Source organism: Arachis hypogaea, chromosome 10 (genome assembly GCF_003086295.3).
Source record: "Arachis hypogaea cultivar Tifrunner chromosome 10, arahy.Tifrunner.gnm2.J5K5, whole genome shotgun sequence".
NCBI lineage: Eukaryota > Viridiplantae > Streptophyta > Magnoliopsida > Fabales > Fabaceae > Arachis > Arachis hypogaea.
The window spans coordinates 101,086,193-101,094,096 of record NC_092045.1 but is presented as its reverse complement, the minus strand read 5'-3'; positions in this window follow the sequence as shown (position 1 = coordinate 101,094,096).

The window sequence follows — 7,904 nt, the reverse complement described above, 5'->3', positions numbered from 1 at the left end:
ACCTCAGGGGATACATGTTCCTCCACATAATTATTGGGAGCAACTAAGGATAAGAGCACCAAAATCACTAGGGATCATGCAACAAAGGCAAGGAAGAGACATAAAGGAGCTCAAAAAGCATCATTGGAAAAGCGCCAGCATCACTAAGGTGGACTCATTCCTTGTTCTTAATTTTTTTTTCTGTTTTTCTATTTTTATGCTTTATGTTTGTTTATGTTTTGTGTCTCTACTTCATGATCATTAGTATTTAGTAACTATGTCTTAAGACTATGAATAATTCCATAAATCCTTCACTCTCTTAAATGAAAAACGTTTCTAATTCAAAAGAACAAGAAGTACATGAATTTCGAATTTATCCTTGAATTTAGTTTAATTATATTGATGTGGTGACAATACTTTCTGTTTTCTGAATGAATGCTTGAACAGTGCATAATTTTTGATCTTGTTGTTTATGAATGTTAAAATTGTTGGTTCTTGAAAGAATGATGAACAAAGAGAAATGCTATTGATAATCTAAAAAATCATAAAATTGATTCTTGAAGCAAGAAAAAGCAGTGAAAAACAAAAGCTTGCGAAAAAAAAATGGCGAAAAAAATTTAGAAAGAAAAAGAAAAAGCAAGCAGAAAAAGCCAATAGCCCTTAAAACCAAAAAGGTAAGGGTAAAAAGGATCCAAGGCTTTGAGCATCAATGGATAGAAAGGGCTCAAGGAAATAAAATCCAGGCCTAAGCGGCTAAATCAAGCTCTCCCTAACCATGTGCTTGACTGCTTGTGGCATGCAGGTCCAAGTGAAAAGCTTGAGACTGAGTGGTTAAAGTTGTGATCCAAAGCAAAAAGAGTGTGCTTAAGAGCTCCGGACACCTCTAACTGGGGACTCTAGCAAAGCTGAGTCACAATCTGAAAAGGTTCACCCAGTCATGTGTCTGTGGCATTTATGTATCTGGTGGTAATACTGGAAAACAAAGTGCTTAGGGCCACGGCCAAGACTCATAAAAGTAGCTGTGTTCAAGAATCAACATACTTAACTAGGAGAATCAATAACACTATCTGAAATTCTAAGTTCCTAGAGAAGCCAATCATTCTGAACTTCAAAGAAAAAAGTGAGATGCCAAAACTGTTCAGAAGCAAAAAGCTACAAGTCCCGCTCATCTAATTAGAATTAATATTCATTGATATTTTGAGATTTATATTATATTCTCTTCTTTTTATCCTAATTGATTTTTCAGTTGCTTGGGGACAAGCAACAATTTAAGTTTGGTGTTGTGATGAGCAGATAATTTATACGTTTTTTGGCATTATTTTTAGGTAGTTTTTAGTATGATCTAGTTACTTTTAGGGATGTTTTCATTAGTTTTTATGCTAAATTCACATTTCTGGACTTTACTATGAGTTTGTGTGTTTTTCTGTGATTTCAGGTATTTTCTGGCTGAAATTGAGGGACCTGGGCAAAACTTTGATAGAAGGCTGACAAAGGACTGCTGATGTTGTTGGAATCTGGCCTCCCTACACTCGAAATGGATTTTCTAGAGCTACAGAACTTCAAATGGTGCGCTATTAACGGTGTTGGAAAGTAGACATCCAGAGCTTTCCAGCAATATATAATAGTCCATACTTTATTCGAGATTTGATGACGTAAACTGGCGCTCAACGCCAGTTCCATGTTGCATTCTAGAGTTAAACGCCAGAAACACATCACGAACCAGAGTTGAACGTCAAAAATACGTTACAACTTGGCGTTCAACTCCAAAAGAAGTCTCAGCTCGTGTAAAGATCAATCTCAGTCCAAACACACACCAAGTGGGCCACGGAAGTGGATTTATGCATCAATTACTTACTTTTGTAAACCCTAGTAGCTAGTCTAGTATAAATAGGATAGTTTACTATTGTACTAGACATCTTTGATCAGTTTATGCGATCTTAGACACTGGGGGCTAGCCATTCGGCCTTTCCTAAACCTTGATCACTTATGTATTTTCAACGGTGGAGTTTCTACACACCATAGATTAAGCGTGTGGAGCTCTGCTGTACCTCAAGTTTTAATGCAATTACTATTATTTTCTATTCAATTCGATTTATTCCTGTTCTAAGATACCATTCGCACTTCAACCTGATGGAGGTGATGATCTGTGACACTCATCATCATCCATCCTTATGAACGCGTGCCTGACAACCACTTCCATTCTACAAGCGAGAGCTAGGATGCGTATCTCTTGGATTCCTAATACACGATGCATGGTTGCCCCTCGCCTGACAACCGAGCCTTCCATTCCGTGAGATCAGAGTCTTCGTGGTATAAGCTAGAATTGATGGCGGCATTCATGAGAATCTGGAAAGTCTAAACCTTGTCTGTGGTATTCCGAGTAGGATTCTGGGATTGAATGACTGTGACGAGCTTCAAACTCGCGATTGTTGGGCGTGATGACAAACGCAAAAGAATCAATGGATTCTATTCCGACATGATCGAGAACCAACAGATGATTAGCCGTGCCGTCACAGAGCATTTGGACCTTTTTCACTGAGAGGATGGGATGTAGCCATTGACAATGGTGATGCCCTACATACAGCTTGCCATAGAAAGGAGAAACACAACATCATACTAACTTGGAGGCTGAAATAAGGAAATTAGATGCAGAAGAAAGAAAAATAGAGAGACTAAACATGTAGATGGAGAGATTGATTGTTGAAGCTAGAGAAATGAATATTTGTATGGGTAGATTATGTGATGAGTTTAATATTGTCCAAGAACAAGTTGAGAGATAAGATGATAATATGAAGAATCAATGTAAAATGCAATATATGTTGTTTATATTTTTGATAGTCTTAATAATTGCAATGTGGTTTGTAAGGGTTTAAAGTTAACTTATGTTATAAAATTCTAATGTAAAAGATTTTACAACTTCAATTCAATTACTGCTAATTATATTTAGTTTGATTAAATTTTGCAGTGATTTATTTTGTGTGTGTATAACAATAAAACCATAGTTGATAGAAACTTTGTAGTTCAATATTTAAAGTCACACCATAGGTGCACAAGTTACAGAAAATAAGTGGCCATATAATATGCCACAAAATTAGATATTCATTAAATAAGTGTTTCTTTAAATCATATGTCCACAATATATCACAAAATAAGTGGTCATATAATATGCCACATACCTAATCCAAAATAAAGGTTCAAGAAGTACAACAATTAAAAGTGCCTTATAACAAAATTTTAAAATAATGGTCCTATTCACATAATAAATATTGGCCACAGAGACACAATTCATCACAACATATACTATTTAATAGTAACCCCAACAACCCTAACTTTAACTTTAATCATGCTTCAGTCATCAGTTAGGTCTATATATAGACTCGGTTGCCCTGTTGGCTTCCTCACTCCTAACTTTAGCTGCTCACTCCTTCTCACACCAAATACCTTTGTCTTTAGTAAAGTTTGAGAAGATATTCCAGGTGGTTGCTGAGAATTTGCAGTTACAATAGGTAGGAGAGGCTGGGAAGTTACAAAAGCAAGAGGTAAGACAAACTGTGAAGATCCAGGAGGTGCTACGATAGGAGACTCAGAATTTGCTGAACTGGTGGCTGTGGTTGGAGCCTGAGAATCTGAAGTAGCAACTATGGGAGGTGGTTGAGTAAAGGCAGCAACAGCAGATGTGGTGGGTGGCGGTTGTGAAGATGCAGTAGCAGAGAGTGATTGTGAAGATGCAACAATAGTCATTCCTTTACCCCTTCTTCTGCCCCTTCCTCTATCCCTACCTATTACTACTTGCCTTCTTCTCTCAAATCTACGAATATTTACACCGGATCTATTATCAACAGCAGCCGAATCTTCTCTATTGGTGGTAATAGCAGCAACATCAGGCTCTGAAACTAGGTATAACACAACCAGTTTGCAATATAAACCAGTGTCAAAACTCACATAAAAAATGATGAATTATTTCTTACATTTATATGCCTTGTACCACATAAATATTCAACTCTATTTTCAATATATATATATATATATATATATATATAGAGCCCTACAATATGCTCACATTGATAACATAGCATAACTTCATGAAACAAATAATATCAAAAGAAAATATGAAAATTAAGTGATGTAGTATTGTTGGTTGATGTAGAAAACATGAAATAACTCCAATGCTGCCAACTTTTCATAGTATTATTGGTTGATATGCATCAGCTGAGTCATCCTCCTCTCCCATTTCTTTATATATGTAGTTCTTGCTATTGATAGAATTAGGTCCCTAAAAACAGTCTCACCACCACCATATGCTTTCTTGCAATTGGCATACAAATGTCTCAAGCATAGTCTGTGTTCTAAAGCCGGCATCATCTCTTAAAAAACTTGCATCAAACCCTGTAATACATGATATAAACCATAAACATAAAAGAACATAGATATACTGAAGTCCTAAAAGATAAATCAAGGTTAATTAAATATACCCAATATGTTTAATATAACTACATAGCAGGTTAATAAATAAATAAATACCAAGTGTTAACCTTTTGTTGGTCGGACATGAATACCCACTTTCTTCTACTGACATGTTCAATATAATCCAATAGCAGGTTAATAAACCAACCCCAACTATCTCTGCTCTCAGCCTCTACAGTAGCAACACCAATTGAAAAATAATTATCATTCGGATCTCTTCCAACAACCACCAAAAGTTGTTGACTATGATCACCCTTCAAGTGACAGCCATCTACCTCTATGATAGGCCTGCAACCAACCAAGAACCCTTGCTTAACAGAATCAAGACACATATACATCCTTATAAACCTAGGCTGGTGTGTAATTAAAGGCCTGTCAACCAAAATCTGAGTAGTAGACTCCGAATTCGTCCTCATAATCTGTGCACAGTAATCTCTAAACTTGCCATATTGCAGAATAGCCCTGCCATTTACTTCTTTTCTCGCTTTTCTCCTCGCCCAATAAGCCTTTGTGACTGAAATATTAGCCATGTATTTATCCTGAATAGTCTGAATTATGGTTGCAATCTTCATCTCCTCTCCCCTACTAATATTGGTAACAATCTTTTGGGACACTCAACTACTTGATGCAAGCCTACCACTATAATTTCGTCCACAAGTGTGCTTTCCATTAAGGGTCTTCAGCCGAAAGCAATCAGAACCACCAACTTTGGATGCAAATAGGCATGGCGACGGGTACCCACAGGGGCGGAGACATGCCACCCACCTCCGCCTCCATATCCAGTCCCCATCCCCACCCCGTTCACCCACGGGTAACGGGGACCCCGTATCCACCGGGGATTGGGGATTCCACAGATACTCGCAGATTTTTAAAAAATAAAAAAAAATAAAAAAATGAAAAGACCATATCAATCATCATGTTTCTTGTCTCCAAAGCATTAACAACAACAAAGAGATTAATATGTTCATAGTTTCCAAACACATTAACAACAACAAACAATATCAAACATATCCATAAAATAACCAAAGTATCAAACATATCCAAAAACTACAAAGCATAATTCTTCACATTGTAGAATTCTTAAGCCTTTTTTCATGATGTAATGGTAGTGATAGTAGATTCCGATTTGTTTGAATCCTACATAAAAAAGAAGAATACAATTAAAAGTTAAAATCATGAAATAAATCAAGAATAAGTCAATAATATGAATCAGAAATCAGAATCACATCAACCTAACTCAAAAATACAAATAAAAAATAAAAAATTCAAAATCAGGATCTCGTTAACTTAACTCCAAATTAACCCAAAATTAACTCAGAAATATAAATTAAAAATAAAAAATTTAGAATCAGAGTCTCATTAACCTAACTCAAAAATTTAGAATCTAATTACCCTAATTAGAAATTAGAAATTCAGAAATTCAAACATTTACCCTAATTCAAAAATTCAGAATCTAATTACCCTAATTAAAAATCAGAATCAGAAATTTAGAAATTCGGAAATCAAAATCTAACTACCCTAATTTAGAAATTCAGAATCTAATTACCCTAATTAAAAATCAGAATCAGAAATTCAGAATTTCAGAAATTCAGAAATTCAGAAACTAATGACCCTGATTAGAAATAAGAATCAGAAATTCAAAAATTCATAAATAAGAAACTAATTACCCTAATTCAGAAACATAAATTCAGAAATCACAGGACTAACTTACTCGATAGAGAAAAGGGGCAGACCAGTGAAGACCGGCGATTTGACGGATGAACGGCAAAGAGGAGAAGACGATGACCAGCAACGACGCAACGAGGAGAAGAAGACAACGTGGCCGCGACGGTCAGCTTGAGACCTGCAGTGAGCGACCGAGCCACTCAGGGGGTAGGAGGCGGCGCTGAGGGACCCGGAGGGTGGGAGGCGACGTTGAAGGACCCAGAGGGTGAGAGGCGACGCTAAGGGACCCAGAGGGTGGGAGGCGACGGTCGGCGGTCAGTGGTGTTCGGGAAGGAGACAGGAGGAGCTGATGGTTTGAACTTTGAGGAGAAGTGGAGAGGAGAGGAGACGAGACTGTAGCGTTGAGGGACCTAGAGGGTGGGAGGCAGCGGTCGGTCGTCAGCGGTGTTCGAGAAGGAGATAGGAGGGGCTGAGGGTTTGAACTTTGAGAAAGAGTGGAGAGGAGAGGAGATGAGACTGAAGCAGTGAAGCATATGTGAGTGACGGCTAGGGTTTTTTTCCAATAGCTCACCTATTATATATATCAGGAGCATTTTGGTCATTCCACATAAACGGGGATTTAAACGAGTCTCCACAGGGCGGGAGCCTCTACCCCCACCCCCACTCCGTTTATTATACGGGGCCCCATCTCCCGTCTCCGTGGGTAGAAATTACTCTCCATACCTGCCCTCCGGTGGATAAATTTCCGTAGGTACCCGCCCCACCGGGGGTTTTTGCCATGCCTATATGCAAATGCTATCCACCTACACTTCCCTTTCTTTCCTCTACAACCCACTCTACATCTAACCTTATCATTCTTGATATACCTAATATTCCTTCCATTCAACAAAGCATGCTCTCTAATAGCATCCTTAAACTGACTAAGTGACTTGAACTCCAACTCCACCTTAAACTCATAGTCCTTGCTCATTTCAGCTTCACTATATTTAAGCTATTTTCTCTTCTTAATCATTTCATCCGAATCTCTCTTATAGCTATCAATATCTTCAATTTCATAACCCTCAGAAATTTTCCCAACTTCAACAGCCTCACCAACAGCGGCATCATGAACAGCAACATCAACACCAGCAGGTTGAGCATTGTCATGTTGATTTAACGAGTTTTGGAACCCCCCCTTCAAAAGCATTTAAAGCTCCAGCATCATTTTCATCTTCAACATCAAAACCAAAATGATCCTTGTAATCTCCATCATCAGCACTATCATCAAATCTATCATCCTCACTAGATGACTCTGATTCACCTGCAACTTCTACTTCTATTAAACCACTGCCACTGTACTTAGCTTCAGTAGGCACATAACGAATATATCTCAACACCATTACCTTTCTTGCAGTCATCAACAACATACACCAAGCAATATTTAATAGTTTGTGACACTAATAACCTACCCATTCTCATAGCATCTCCATCACTCATAAACTCTTTAAGACTTGAGTTCAATTGACAGTTTGGTTAACAGTATCATATCTTGGCATACCCTTTGTACCCTAACTTCTTCAGCTCACTAACTATTTCTTGTAAACTCCATTCATCAAGCTCAAAATACAGGTCTTCCAACACCCTTCTCCCCAAATATTCTAGCCCATGTCCTATATTATGAAATTTGCCATCATGATGTATGTCTATGGTGAAATCTCCCATCATTATATAAAAAAAAAGAGAAACAAAATCCTAATAAACCAGCATCATCACACCAACAACAATCAACAATAAACAAAATTCATAATCAACAAAAC